Below are 15,416 nucleotides of genomic sequence, written 5' to 3' on the forward strand. Positions count from 1 at the left end.
CTGTTCAACTCCCCGCTGTGTCTTCTCTCTTCCTCTATCTTGTTCTCTGTGGCCTCTGCTCTACATTTAGTTGTGGGGTTTGTTCTTGATCTCTTCGGGTTGCTTCTGGGTTATTTACACTGATGTGGGTGTTACCTAGGTGTATCCTTGGTACAGCTGCCTTAGGATCCTCCTCCTCCATCTTTCCTGGAAGCCAGTTTATTTTTAATAGCAGAATTCCTGTATTTGGATATTCACTTCATTCTGTTAACTGTTGATGGACATTTACAGTCTGTCTCCCCTCTTTTGCATATAATAATTCATGCTACTGTGAACACTTTTGAACTTGTGTTTGTTGAATGCATGTTTTTATTTCTTCCGGAATGGAGTAGAATCTAATGGGCTGGTAATTAAAATTAAAAGATCTGTAAGGCCAGTATGCATGCTATATGCACCAGGTTACATTCTCACATTCTTTATGGAAGAGCCCAATTCCTCCCTAATTTTGTGACACTTGATTCTGTATTGAAATTTTTTTTAAAATTTGAAGACTTATTTATTTGTTTTAGAAAGAGAGCCTGTAGAAGTAGGTAAGGGGGCAGGGGGATAGGGAGCTAATCTCAAGCAGATGCCCTTCTAAGCATAAGCGTCTGACACAGAGCTCATCATCACCTGAGCTGAAATCACAAGCAGAGTCCTTAACGGGAGTGAGACATGCAGGTGCTCCTGTCTCTTCAAGACTAATGATGTTTGAACACTTTTCCTGTTAATTGGCCATTTATTTGTGTATTTTTTTGGGGGGGGGAAATGAGTATCAGATTCTCTGTCCAATTGTAATTACTTATCTTTAATATTAATTTGCTAGAATTATTTATCTGGTATATTTATACAGGTTTTCTCCTGTTTTATAGTTTGTCTTTTCATGTGTGATAGAACACTTAAAGGCACAAAACTTTGCTTAACCATATATCTATTTTTTTTATTTTGTTGTTTCATTCTTTTTGGTTCCTTTATACCCATTAACAATATGTAGCCATAAAAATTAATTCTTGTTTTTTTTCTTCTAAGAGTTTTAAAGTTGTTACTCTTACTTTTATATTCTTCATTTTTTTATCCATTTTTTTAATCCTTCATCATTTTGAGTTAATTTTTGTATATGGTGTGAGATCAAGTTCAGACTTTATTCTTTTGCAATTGGGTATCTATTTCTCCCATTGCTGTTCATTCAAAAGGTAATTTTTCCGTTTTGACTCTGTTAATAGTCTCTTGACCTTACATGTGTGGGTTTACTCCCAGAGTCTCAGTTTTATTTCATTGATATATTCTACCTTCAGTGCCACATTTTGCATTTTATTTTTAAAATCTACTTATATTGTTGAATCTAAATTTTGTCTCATAGGTAGCAGATAGACGTTTATTATAAATGGAATTTTTTGTAGTTTTATTTTTCAAACATTTGTTTTAAGTGTGGGAATTGTATATAGATTTTATATTTTCACCCTTGCTGAACTTGTTTATCAATAGGTAGTCTGAGTTAATTTGGATTTCCTATGTGTGAGATTGTGTCATCCGCAAATACAGATTATTTTACTACTACTCTTCCAGTTTGGATGCCTTTTGCTTATTTCCTTTTTTCTTTCCTCTACCTCTTTCCTTCCTACCATAATTGCCCGGATTACAATCTCTAATAAAATGTTAAGTACAATTGCTGAGAGAAGGCATATTTGTTTTGCTTCTGTTTTGAAGAAGAAAACATGTCATTTTTCATCTGGTATGATGTTAAGTGGGGAAATTATTTATAGTTATCTTTTATTAGGATAGGAAGATCTCTTAGTTGTGTTTTTACATCATGAAAAGGTGTTGAATTTGGTTGGATTTCTTTGTGTCTGTTTAGATTATGACTCCTTGTTTGATTCACTGGTTATTTAAAAAATACAGTCAATTTCAACCTTTGTAGGATTACTTTAAAATTTCATTACATTTTGTTCAAAGAAGATACCCTTGATTCTTGAGCAACAAGGGGTTCAAGACATCAACATTGTGCATGAGAAAATCTGTATATAACTTTTGACTTCCCAAAACAGTTATCTGCTAATTGGTGATTTGAAGGCTTACTAATAACACCATTGATAAATATGCATTTTGTATGTTATATGTATTGTATACTGAATTCTTAAAATCACATAAGATAGAGAAAACATTAATAAAGTTACAAAGAGGAAAAAATACATTAACAGTACAATACTGTATTTATGCAAAAAAAAAAAAATCCAGGTAAGTGGGTCCACATAATTCAAACTCTTTTTTTAAAATAATTTAAAAAAAATTTTTTAAATAAACATATAATGTATTATTAGCCCCAGGGGTACAGGTCTGTGAATCACCAGGTTTACACACTTCACAGCACTTACCATAGCACATACCCTCCCCAATGTCCATAACCCCACTACCCTCTCCCTACTCACCCCCTCCCCCCCCACCCCCCTGCCCCCCCCACCCGCAACCCTCTGTTTTGTGAGATTAAGAATCTCTTATAGTCAAACTTGTTTTTGAAAGCCAACTGTTCTTTACAGCCTTATAGTTCCTTTTAATGTATTCATATTTATTTTATGTCATTGGATGTGGTTTTATCTTGGAGAATGTTTCATGTAAAAAAGAAGAATGTAAGTTCTGTTTTTGTTGGATTAGGTGTTCTCTAAATATTAGGTTTGCTGTGTTGAAAGTTTTTATTCAGGTTGTTTTCCTGTTGAATTCTATTTCTGTCTATGTTGAATATGAGATTGAACTATTGGTGAATTGCCTACTTTTGGGGGTCAGTTTTGTAGGTTTTTTGCTCCATGTATATTCTGGTGCTCTCTTGTTAGGAGCATATATGTTTATAGTTATTATATGATTTTAATGAATTTTTTTTTTCAACTTTATGGAGATATAACTGACAAAACTGTAAGTTTAAAGAATACATACAACATGTGTTTAAGGTATATAATGTTGATCTGATACATTTATGTTGCAAAATGTTTGACATGCTCGCATTAGCTGTGACCTTTATCGTGTCCTAAAAATACCATTTTTTGGTCTTGAGAACTTAAAAAATTTGCCAGCTTAACTTTCAGATACATGATAGATTGATATCTTCACTGTCCTGATAAATTTCCAGTAACTTACTTTTGTTTTGAAGTAAAGTTTCATATTAGTACAGATAATCAGAATTTTTATAATTGTTTTCATGATATATTGCTGTCCATCTTTTTATTTATAATCTGTGCCTTTGAATGTAAAGAATTTCTTCTGAAGGTAGTGTGTAGTTAGATCTTTAATTTCACCCAGTGTGATAATTTGCACATTCTCATTGTTTAATTCCATGTGGTTTTTAATCATTCATGTAATGACTATACATTTGTCTTTACTTTTATATGTCTCTTTTTTTTCTTTTTTAAGATTTTATTTATTTGACAGAGAGGCAGCGAGAGAGGGACCAGAAGTAGGGAGAGTGGGAGAGGGAGAAGCAGACTTGCTGCTGAGTAGGGAGCGCGATGCCGGACTTGATCCCAGGACTCTAGGATCATGACCTGAGCCAAAGGCAGAGACTTAATGACTGAGCCACCCAGGAGGCCCAGTATGTCTGGTTTGGGGGGTTTTTTTGTTTGTTTGTTTTTCTTTTTCTTTTTTTGCCACAGTTCTTACATTACTGCTTTCTTTTGCAGAAAGCAAATTTTTAAATAGAATTTTTCAGACTTTTCTCATTTTATCTTTTTGAATTATTTCATTAGAGATTGCTTTAGGGCTTACCATTGTACATACTAAGTTATGAATTTACTTAATTGAAATAATTTACTCCTTGAAATGTAGAAACAAAAATTCTTATATACCCCTACATATGTGTGTCCTTTTTTATTCTTACAGACTTTATGCCAATAAGTGCTTCAGTTCAGCATTTACATTGTTGTAAGGTATACATTGTATAATAGTATAATTTTAGAAGATTAGGTTTATTTTTTATATTGTATTTATTTATTTATTTGACACAGAGAAAGAGACAGCAAGAGAGGGAATATAAGCAGGAGGAGTAGAAGAGGTCCCTGGTGGGGCTCAATCCCAGGACTCTGGGATCCTGACGTGAGCTGAAGGCAGATGCTAAACAAATGACCCATCCAGGCACCCCAATTTGTCAACTTTAAAAAAAGAAAGATAATAGTTTTGTTAGCTTTTTAAATTATTTCTGATTCTCGTAATTGTTTTGCATGTTTGATTTACCTGTATCCCTCTGTACCTTTTAACATTTATTTGGGAGGGAAATTTGCTTAATACAGTGTAGGAATTCTGGGTGTAATGGTTGCACTTTTTCCACAGACCTTGTATTTTTTTCTCCCTTATTTGATTAATGAACAGGTGGATTAGTTTTGTAAAGTATATTTCTCTCCTGCAGTGTGAAACCTCTGACGATCCTCTTTGGAGGTTGTAGCCTTGAGTATGCATGCAGTATGTTCTGGAATGGCAGTGGTTTTTAATGTGGCCAACTTTTCCCCTCACAACTGTCTCCAGCAGTGAAGCTCTACTAGTTGCTTCTGTGATGTTTAGTTTTCTTTAAAGATTATTTATTTATTTGTCAGAGAGAGTAAGAGAGTGTGCAAGCATAGCACAAGCAGGGTGAGAGGTAGAGGGGTAGAGAGAAGCAAACTTCTGTCGAGCAGAGAGCCTGATGCAGGATTCAATCCCAGGACCCTGAGATCCCAGGACCCTGAGATCATGACCTCAGCTGAAAGCAAATGGTTAACTGACTGAGCTATTAAGGTGTCCTGATGTGTAGTTTCCTGCAGTACTTCGGGACATAAATTGTTCTACAGATATTGTAATTAAAGTTTGGCTCTTGGGGCGCCTGGGTGGCTCAGTGGGTTAAAGCCTCTGCCTTCAGCTCAGGTCACGATCCCAGGGTCCTGATATTGAGCCCCACATCGGGCTCTCTGCTCATCAGAGAGCCTGCTTCCTCCTCTCTCTCTGCCTGCCTCTCTGCCTACTTGTGATCACTAGTCTGTCAGATAAATAAATTAAAAAAAAAAAAAAAAGTTTGGCTCTTTTGCAGTAATAGCTTTATGGTTGGTTGGTGTCTTTCTGTCTTTCTTTCTTTCTTTTTTTTTTTTAAGATTTTATTTGTTTATGTGACACAGAGAGAGCACAAGCAGGGGGAGCAGCAGGCAGAAAGAGAGGGAAAAGCAGGTTTCCCACTGAGTCAGGAACCTGATGCAGGACTCGATCCCAGGACCTTAGAATTATGATCTGAGGTGAGGGCAGACGCTTAACGGACTGAGTCACCCAGGTGCCCCAGGCGTAATAGGTTTTGAAGTGGTTGTTTGGGATTTGTCGTGATTTCAGGAAAGCTTTTGCTGGTTGGCTCTTTCTGTAGGTCTGTGTGGTAAGCTGTCTCTGACCTGTGGGCTCCTAATTTGTTCCTAATTACAATTGTGGGTTCTGTCCCCAACACAACCAGATAATTTTCAGATGCGTCAGGCCCAGCCTCATTAGGCATCTTCACCCTGCCACCTTCAGATGCCAAATGAAAGTCCAGGTTGACACTTGTGACTGACCACAGATTGGAGGTTCCTATCATTGCTGCCTGAAACTGGGTTCATCTTTTGTTGGGCATTGACCCAAAGACTCAATGAAGCCAAAAGACTGAACCAAGCCAAAGAATTTGAAAAGGAAGGTTTTACTTGGAACAAGTAAAGGAGGGCACTGGGGATTTTTTCCAGAGCTGTATGCTCCCAAAAAGAACTGGGGGTAGTTTTAAGTTAAGGTAAGGGTGTGTATATATTTGTGAAGTGGCTTTCACCTTGGGGAATACATCACGAGGCAGAAGTCATCTTAACGTGACCAGTTCTAGGTCTAAGTCACAAGGTCTGGCCAGGGTCTGCATTACCAGTTCTCTGACTCTAGTTAGAGTATGGTATTTGAGTGCTCAAATGTGTCTAAATCTTGCAGAGATAACTCTAGAATCTGTATCAGGTCAGTCTTCATTTTTGAGCTAGTACTGATTTATTGTCCATGATATATCTAGACTATCTCCTGATTTGGCAGTGTTTATCTGTTCTTTCATAGTATGTTTGGAGACCTAAAAGGACTTTTGTCAGGAAAGCCATGTGGTTTGTCTTTTTCTGGGGACCAGTATCTCCCTTGTGCTTACATTTATTATGTAAGGATGTAAGAAGCAAGCATTTGGAAGAGATGCATTACGCAAAATGTGGAGAATATGTGTGGAGCCTCCGTTTTCTCTAAATTTAGCACTCTGAGCATTTCCATGGATTTATCAACAGGAAGCTCTCTAAACCCCACCTGTAGATTTAGGAGACTTTATTACATAGATACGATTGACTAAATCATTGGTCATTGATGACTGAACTCAATCTTTAGCCCCTCTCTCCTCTCTGGAAGTTGGAAGTATGGAGCTGAAAGTTTCAACTCCTATCACATGTTGGTTCCTCTGATGATCAGCCCTATTCTTAGGTAACCTAGGGGCACAAATACATATTTCTTATTATAAAACATTATCACAGGGTTTACCTTAAATATCTAAGTCTTTTGTTTTACCACAATGTTGACTCCTCCTGAGAGTCACCTTATTCTTGAATTCCTCCATTATTCATTGGTAAGTGAAGTCAGTAGTTTTGGTAAAACTTTGTAGCTTAGTGAAGCTCTCTTCTAGGCCAAGATCTCTGAACCACAATTTTTTATTTGGGTCTTGGGACCATGGTAAGTAATGTTTTCTTTGACACTCATGTTTTAGAGATTTAAAGTGCTAAATGGGATGTTTGGCGGTGGCCTCAGATCTTCTCAACTTGCCTCTTCTGGTGTGGCCATCGTCCTACCAACTCACCTGGTACATAAAAAGATGGTGGAGCTCCACTCTTCTAAAGTGCCCTCTTTCCAACATAAGAGTCTTTGCCCTATGAATGGTGATTTCGTATGCATAAGAGAGTTAGCCATCTGTTCTCCTAACCCCGTTCCTACCTGCTGTCAGGTGGAGTTTAGTTTCTGCAACATACAGCTAGCTCTTACTCCTCTCTGGAATATACAAGATCCCTTTACTTGGGAGCTGGGGCAGAAGAAACCTGTATTCTAGATTGCACCCTTCTGAGATGATGTTTCTGTCACAGTAATGTAAGAGAGTAGATGGAAGGTTTCATGGTTCAAATTCCAAAGATTAATGTTTTTTGTGGATTAGTAGTTTTTCTTCCACTAATGGTTTTGCATTTGCTATACAGTGTTAAGACCTTTGCAGATATTTTAACTGGTTATACTTTTTTTTTTTAATACTTTATTTGACAGAGTATAAGCAGGGGGAGCCGCAGAAGGAGAGGGAGAAGCAGTCTCCCCACTGAGCAGGAAGCCTGATGTGGGGCTCAGTCCCAAACCCTGGGATCATGACCTGAGCTAAAGCCAAACACTTAACCAACTAAGCCACCCAGGAGGCCTGATTGTTCTCATTGCAGTGTTCACCATTTTTTCGGGAAGCAAGTCCACCTTACATTGTCATGCAGAACATTGAATTACTGCTTACAATTTTATATTTATTTGTATAGTTTGATTTAACCATAATGTCTCTTTTGGGGAATGTTCAGTAGTGCTCTTGAAAACTTACTATAATGTTTACATAATGTTGTCTCTTCTACCCTTTAACCTTGAATGTGTTTTTATATTTGAAATGTGTTTCTTTTTATCAGCATATAAATGCTATCTCCTTGTTTTTTGTTTGTTTTAATCTGTTCTTAAGATCTCTGGGGTTTTGTTTTTGTTTGTTTCTTCAAAATTGGTAAGTGCTTTTTACTTTTTTTTTTTTTTAAGATTTTGTTTATTAGAGAGGGCACAAAAGGAGAGGGAGAGTGAGAAGCAGACTCCTCACTGAGCATGGAGCCCAATTTGGAACTCAATCCCAAGACTCTGAGATCATGACCTGAGGTGAAGGCAGACACTTAACAGACTGAGCCACTGGTCCCCTGATTTCGTAGTTTTAACTGTGCAACTGGGACAGAGAGGCCATGCCTCTAGGAGTCCCAAACAGCCAGTCAAGTTTTAGGCCACTCGCCACTGACAAAATCCAAATGCAGAGAAATGAGTGGTGGTGAAATAAGGAGTTGATTTCACTGAGGCTGACCTCAGGAAGATAGTGGACTGAGGTCTCAAAAAACTGTCTCCAAAGTACTGAAAAGAGTTCTAAGTTTATGTAAGGGGATTGTGGGATGAAAGTGGGTAGGTATATGCAGTTGGGCAGTAAAGATCAGGTCCATCCATCATTGCCTTGAGGTCAGTCCCGGGGTTCTTGCTAGTTAGGGCAGTCCTTATGCTTGAGGGATAGTTTTGTTGCCCATCAGGAAGTGTTTTGTTCTCAGCGTCTTTTGCTTCAGTTGAGAGATAAGCTGGAAAAGAAGAACTTAATCATTTAGTACACACTGAAGTCAGAATGAAAGTAGTTGAAGACCTATTTTGATAGGAATTTTTAATCTCTTTTCATTTAATATAAATTATTATTTTTTTAAAGATTTTTAAAATGTATTTGACAGACAGAGATCCCAAGTAGGCAGAGAGGCAGGCAGAGAGAGAGGAAGGAAAGCAGGCTCCCTGCTGAGCAGAGAGCCCAATGCGGGGCTCTATCCCAGGACCCTGGGATCATGACCTGAGTCGAAAGCAGAGGCTTTAACCACCGAGGCACCCCTAATATAAATTATTAAGTTGTGTTTTTGACTTCCACCCAAATTATTTTACCTTTTTCCCCCTCTTTTTTTTAGTTTATCCTTCCTTTTTTTGTGTAAATCTGAAGTTTTTAGTGTTCCTTTTTTCTTCATTAACTCATCAGCTACATATACTCACTCACACTCACTTGTTTTCTTTAGTAATACTATCCCAGTTGCACTCACTTGTTTTCTTTTCTTTTCTTTTCTTTTTTTTTTAAATATTTTATTTATTTGACAGAGAGAAATCACAACTAGGCAGAGAGGCAGGCAGAGAGGGAGGAGGAAGCAGGCTCCCTGCGGAGCAGAGAGCACGATGCGGGGCTCGATCCCAGGACCCTGGGATCATGACCTGAGCTGAAGGCAGAGGCTTTAACCCACTGAGCCACCCAGGTGCCCTCACTTGTTTTCTTTACTCATACTATCCAAATTAGGATATTTCAGCCTTGTTATTGTTAACATTCGCGCACTTAGTTCTGTGGATGTCTGTGCTTTACAGTGTATAGCAGACTATGTGTATAGCAGAATATGCACCCCTGCCATTTTATTGAATATCTAAATTCTTAATGAGTCTTTGCTGGTGGAAGAGGTGTCCTCACTAGCACAGTAAAATCTACTTCTCCACTTCAGTCCAAGGGATTAACTTTGTCCTATCTATGGCAAGTAAAATTTCCCCCAATGTTAAAGTTGCCATGCAAAGCTAATGGTGACTTTCCTCAGGATCTCCACTCATTCACCTTGTTTTTTCTTTAGACCTAAGTAGACACAAGTCACAGTGTGTCTCTGTAGGTCAGGTTCAAATTTTAATCCATGAGAAAGTGCACTAAACTCCAGGAGAACTTCTTCAGTTTTCCAGTTTATATGCACAGAAGTTCAGGGAACCTATTGAGTGAGCAATGGTAGAAGGAATGTAAAAGTAGCATCAGGCTGAATTTTTTGATGTGGGCTTACTAAGCAGAGAATCTGCATTTAATATTGTAGTTTATGCAGTAGAGATCTGTTTAGCTTGCTACAAAGTGGATCAAAAGGTGGACCTCCTTAGGGAGTGACCCAGAAGACCTACCTTGACTAACTGTGGAGGAACTGATTGGATTGTTAGTGTGTGTTGTCCTTTAAGACCATCTACCCTTAAATGACCTGCTGCAAAGTACAGAAGATACACCTTTCACCATGATTTTGAGAAATAAATTCATGAAGGTAACTGGCATCTTTTTTTGATTTTATGATTGATCTTTTTAGGCTAGACTATAGAGTGGGAACTGTGGTCATTGAATCAGGTGCGGTGGGAGAGATTAGATCCTCTGGTGGCAACAATTAAGTGGTGGCACTTGCCACAGGCAAGGTGGGCATGGTTAATATAATATGTGTTTGGTTATCATGGTATTCCTAGAAGTGAAATGGATAGGAATCCTGCTAAATACATGCTTAAGTTTTGCAAGTAGAAAAATTGTAGATCAGGTCACCAAAAATACAAAAACAGAGAATTGGAGTCTTTCAGTCATTCCTAGACTTGAACTACTCTTTAGTCCCTGAATTCGGATGGAGTTCAAGGACTGGAGGTGAAAGGACCCTGGTACCCTGAAAATTTATACTGTGCATCATGATCCTTTCTACCAGGCTTCTCCAAATAGCGCATTGTCTTTTTACCAGAATAAGTGTCCATTGGGAGTAATAAATAATCCTTTGATAGCCACTGGATATTGACTCTGAACTGACTCTAATTCCTGGAAGACCCAAACATCTTTGTGATCTACCAGCTAAAGTAGGTGCTTACGGAAGTGAACATGATCAATGAAGTTGTATTTTATTTATTTCTTAAAAAGATTTTATGTATTTATCTGACAGAGAAAGACACAGCAAGAGAGGAAACACAAGCAGGGGTAGTGGGGGAGGGAGAAGCAGGTTTCCTGCCACACAGGGAGCCTGATGCGGGGCTTGATCCCAGGATCCCAGGACCATGGCAGACATCCAACAACTGAGCCACCCAGATGCGCCTGAAATTGTACTTTTTGTAGTGGGTCCAGTGGGTCCCTGAATCCATTCTGTGGTTATTTCTCCAATTTCAGCAAGCATATTTGGAATAGATACATACTCAGTAGCTGGCAGAATCCCCAAATAGGCTCCATGACTTGTAGAGTTAGGGCTGTTATAGTGGCAAGTATAAGTAGAAGCCATAAGAATTGTCTAAGTAGGAACACAGCAAACCAAAAGCTGTACTTAATTTCTGGATTTCTAGTTGGAGAGATTTTGCATCATCATCAAAGACTTCAAGGCCTAGGAGTCATGATTCCTTACAATTCACCTCACCTCATGGATCTTTATTGTAGATGGAAATTATGGTACATTTTCATAACCTTAACCACATCATTCTAATTGGAGCTGCTGTATCAGATGGGATTTAATTCCTTTAGCAAATTAACATTGTACCCTGTACCTATTTTGCAGCTGTTGATTTAGAACATGCCTGTATATCAGTACGCACCACCAGAAATAGTTTTATGATTTTTGGTTTTTTTGTTGTTGTGTTGCCAAATGATACTTCATTGAAATATTTTCATAGTTTTTTTTTTTTTTTAAGAGTTTATTTATTTGACAGAGATCACAAGTAGGCCAAGGGAAGCAGGCTCCCTGCTAAGCAGAGAGCTGGATGCGGGGCTCGATTCCAGGACCCTGAAATCATGACCTGAGTCGAAGGCAGAGTCTTAACCTACTGAGCCACCCAGGTGCCCCTTCATTTGTAGTTCTTAACTAGCTTATCAAATTCCACTATATCACTGTTGATGTCATCTGTGATGTCCTGAGGGTGATGGCCATCAGTATTGCAGCCTACAGATTGGACAGTCCCCAGATATCTTTAATGGTTTCAGAGAGTTCCTGAACTCTCTGAAGACCAGTGCCTTGTCTGTTACGCAGTGCTGACAGTTTCATCAAAAGTGATATTTCTAGTGTGCTTAATGTTTTCTGCTGCTTTCTGTCTCATGAAAGTTCCTTGCGGGCTTTGATAATCAGTGCAGAAGCAGAAGGTACCACTTTAATGTAGGCCTGTCTGTTCTGAATGGTCAGTCTCACTGAGACTCTTATAGTCGACTGTTTGCGTTGGTGATGTCATTAGCAACCTTTTTTGAACACAGAGCCTGGGAGTGAATCTTCCAGGCGGAGCAGGCATGGCACTGACTTCCCCCCCAAAGTTCAGGTATACAACTTTGATCTCGTTGTAGTCTAACTGAAGCGATATGGTGGAGGTGGTATTGTCAGGTGCATCCAGATTTGGGATAACTGAAGACATTGGCACTTTACCTCCTCCCTGCTGAAAGCCAAAAAACAAAACAAAACAAAAACTTGTTTTTGTGGGTGCCTGGGTGGCTCAGTGGTTTAAGCCGCTGCCTTCAGCTCAGGTCATGATCTCAGGGTCCTGGAATCGAGTCCCACATCGGGCTCTCTGCTCGGCAGGGAGCCTGCTTCCCTCTCTCTCTGACTGCCTCTCTGCCTACTTGTGATCTCTCTCTGTCAAAATAAATATATAAAATCTTTAAAAAAAAAACACTTTGTATAAAAAAAAACAACAACTTGTTTTTGGTTTTTTTTTAGTATTTTATTTATTTGACAGAGAAATCACAACTAGGCAGAGAGAGATGAGGAAGCAGGCTCCCTGAGGAGCAGAGAGCCCGATGTGGGGCTCAATCCCAGGACCCTGAGATCATGACCTGAGCGGAAGGCAGAGGCTTTAACCCATTGAGCCACCCAGGCGCCCCTTGTTTTTTGTTTTTAAATGGCAGTATCACCAGTATATCTTCACTCTGTCATTAGGAGTTTTATCAGTTCTGCAGCTTTGTGTTATAATTTAGTTTGCAGGAATCTTAACCGTCTGCTGCCCACAAGATAGCACTTAGTGTTATTAAGAGCTCCTTAACCACTTGGACCTTATTCAACAAATCTGATGGGGTTTGAGGTTTCTCTGGCAGCTAACAGTGCTGTTTGGAACCTTTGGGGTAGGACCCTCCATGTGAATCACAGTGTAGGCTTAGGATTTTGGAAACAGAGCTCTGCTCTTCCTTGTGGATCATTACTTTCCTTTTATGAAACAGCTTTTGGCCTGTTTCTGACCTTAGTAGACACTAAATAATACTAAAGCAGTTATTACCAAGTTACCACACTATCTAAGCTGTCCATAATGAACTGGGTAATATCTGACCAACTGAGGCATAAATACAGTGTACATTATCATGTGGAAGTGATGTATACAAGATTGGCCCAAGTATGTCCTGAAGGAACAAGCTATAGGAAGGAGTCCAAATGCCCACTGTCACCTCTCCTTCTGCTATCTTCTCTCCCACAAACTGCATCAGCGATACCATTTTCTGTCATAGTTGACAAAGGATGAAATGTCCCAGGCCTGATTTTATGGTGCTGGATAGTAATAGCATCTGAAATCTGGTAGCTGTAGAACCATAACTCCAGATACCTGAATAACAGTGGTGAAGGGAAATCCTTCCAGTGGGCAGAATTTCAGGCCATGCAAAGTTGGTCAGTTTGCCTGGAGGGAGAAATAGCCAGAAGTGGGATTATATATTAATTCATAAGTTCTGACCAATGATTTGGCATGATAGTGGGGACTGAAAGAAAAGTAATTAGATAACTGGTGACAAGGGGCCCCGGGGTAGCTCAGTCCACTGAGTGTCTGCCTCTTCTTTCAGCTCAGGTCATGGTTTTGGGTTGTAGTCTCAGGGTCGTGATTGGGTCTTCTTACGTTGGGCTCTGTACTGGGAATGGAACTTGCTTTGAGAGTCTGTCTTTCCCTCTACCACTGCGCTGCTTTCTTGGTCTCTAACAAAATTAAATCTAAAAAAATCAGTGATAATATAATTTGTGAAAGAGGTATGAGGCTAGACCTTTCTTAGCAAAAATTCATGAAGATACTTGTGTCTTTAATAAGAGTGATCTCATCTGAAAAGGGATTTCAATAATCAAGTGGGCAGGATGAGACTTTGTCTCTTTCTCCCAGCTCCTATGTCATTGCACAGTAGGCTCATGAACAAAGTAGCCATCGTGGTAAGGAATGTGGTTTTGCCTGAGTTTAACAACATTAACTTTACCTTACTAAAGTTAAGTGTCCAGTCTGCCAGCTGCAGACAGTAACTGGTTACCTCATCTGTGTGGCACCATTCTGCATGGTAATCAGCCATTTTCCTGATCGCACTGGGTCCATATGTATCATGAAAATAGGCAGTGTTTTTTCCTTATTAGTATAAACAGTTAATCTTGGTACAGATCTTTTTTTGCTTGCATGTGGTGCAACTGGCAGAATTGTCATCTGTGGACTGAAAGAATGTCTTATTCACTGTCATATGGTATATCACAAATCATTGTTTCAGATCGAGGGCTAATTTCATAGTAAATAAAAGAAGTGTGGCATTGGGTCTCTGCACATGGAATTCACTGATCATACCATGTTCCATGTGTTTGAAGCACCAGATTTGATAGAATGGGAGATATGATGTCATCTGTGTGGTGGAGTATTGCAGAGCTATAGGAAGTTTCTGTAGTAGACCATATATCTTTTGAATCATCATCCAGATTTTCTTTTCTCTCTCTGTTTTTTTTTATCCAGTGTTTCTTTTTTTTTTTAATATTTTATTTATTAATTTGACGGACAGAGATCACAAGCAGGCAGAGAGAAAGGAGGAAGCAGGCTCCCCGCTGAGCAGAGAGCCTGATGCGGGGCTCGATCCCAAGACACTGAGATCATGACTGAGCCGAAGGCAGAGGCTTTAACCAACTGAGCCACCCAGGCGCCCCTCATGCAGTGTTTCTTATATCTAGTACTCATGGGTCAGGAATTAAGGAATTAAGGGGTAGAAATAGGAGTGCCACAATTTTTCTTTTTGGGTTCTTTGACTTTAAATTCTGCTGACATAGAGGTTTTAGTTCCAGAAAAGGATTATCTCCAGTAGCAAGAAATGCTGTGATTCCCCTGAATGGGAATTAAAAATGCCACTTGATATGCCTGTAGGATTATTGATTGCTGTGTTGACTTAGCATCGTTCTTGCTAAGGATTTTAAAAGGAAGTACCCAAGTGGGCCTAGGAGAAGGCTCAGGAATCTGAATAAAGTTTGGTCGAACATGGAATTTTGTCAGTTCACCCTGTTACTTGAAGGAATAAAAAATTCCAGGGAGCTGGGATGGTCCAGTTGCTTGAGCATCTGACTTTTGGTTTCCGCTCAGGTTGTGATCTAAGTAAGGATGGTAAGATTGAGCCACATGTTGGGTACTTAGTTGCTTGGGTTTCTCTCTCCCTCTGTTCCTCCCCACCATGCTTTCTTGCTCTCTCTTTTAAACAAAATCTTTAAATTTATTTATTTTTTAAAAAGATTTTATTTATTTATTTGACAGTGGGAGAGAGATCACAAGTAGACAGAGCAGCAGGCTGAGAGAGGAGGGGAAGCAGGTTCCCCGCTGAGCAGAGAGCCAGATGTGGGGCTCGATTCCAGCACCCTGAGATCATGACCCAGGCTGAAGGCAGAGGTTAACCCACAGAGCTACCCAGGTGCCCCTTGAACGAAATCTTTAAAAAAATATATGCCTTTGATTAGAACAACAAAAGCGCATTTATTGTTCAGTATCCTTTCATTCATTAAGGAACTGCTGGATTCTAAGTTGAGACTTATGTACCAGAGGGTATGCTTTTTGGTGCTAGCCATCAGGCATTTAAGAGAAGT

The 15,416-nt window shown here is 39.3% G+C and overlaps 1 protein-coding gene across 2 annotated transcripts in view; it reads left to right on the forward strand.

The window, feature by feature from the left end:
• LOC123935830 (lysine-specific demethylase 6A-like) overlaps positions 1 to 15,416 on the forward strand; it is a 183,114-nt gene that overhangs the window by 51,018 nt on the left and 116,680 nt on the right. The gene's annotated exons all lie outside the window — the stretch shown is intronic.

Source organism: Meles meles, chromosome Y, assembly GCF_922984935.1.
Source record: "Meles meles chromosome Y, mMelMel3.1 paternal haplotype, whole genome shotgun sequence".
Taxonomy (NCBI): Eukaryota; Metazoa; Chordata; class Mammalia; order Carnivora; family Mustelidae; genus Meles; species Meles meles.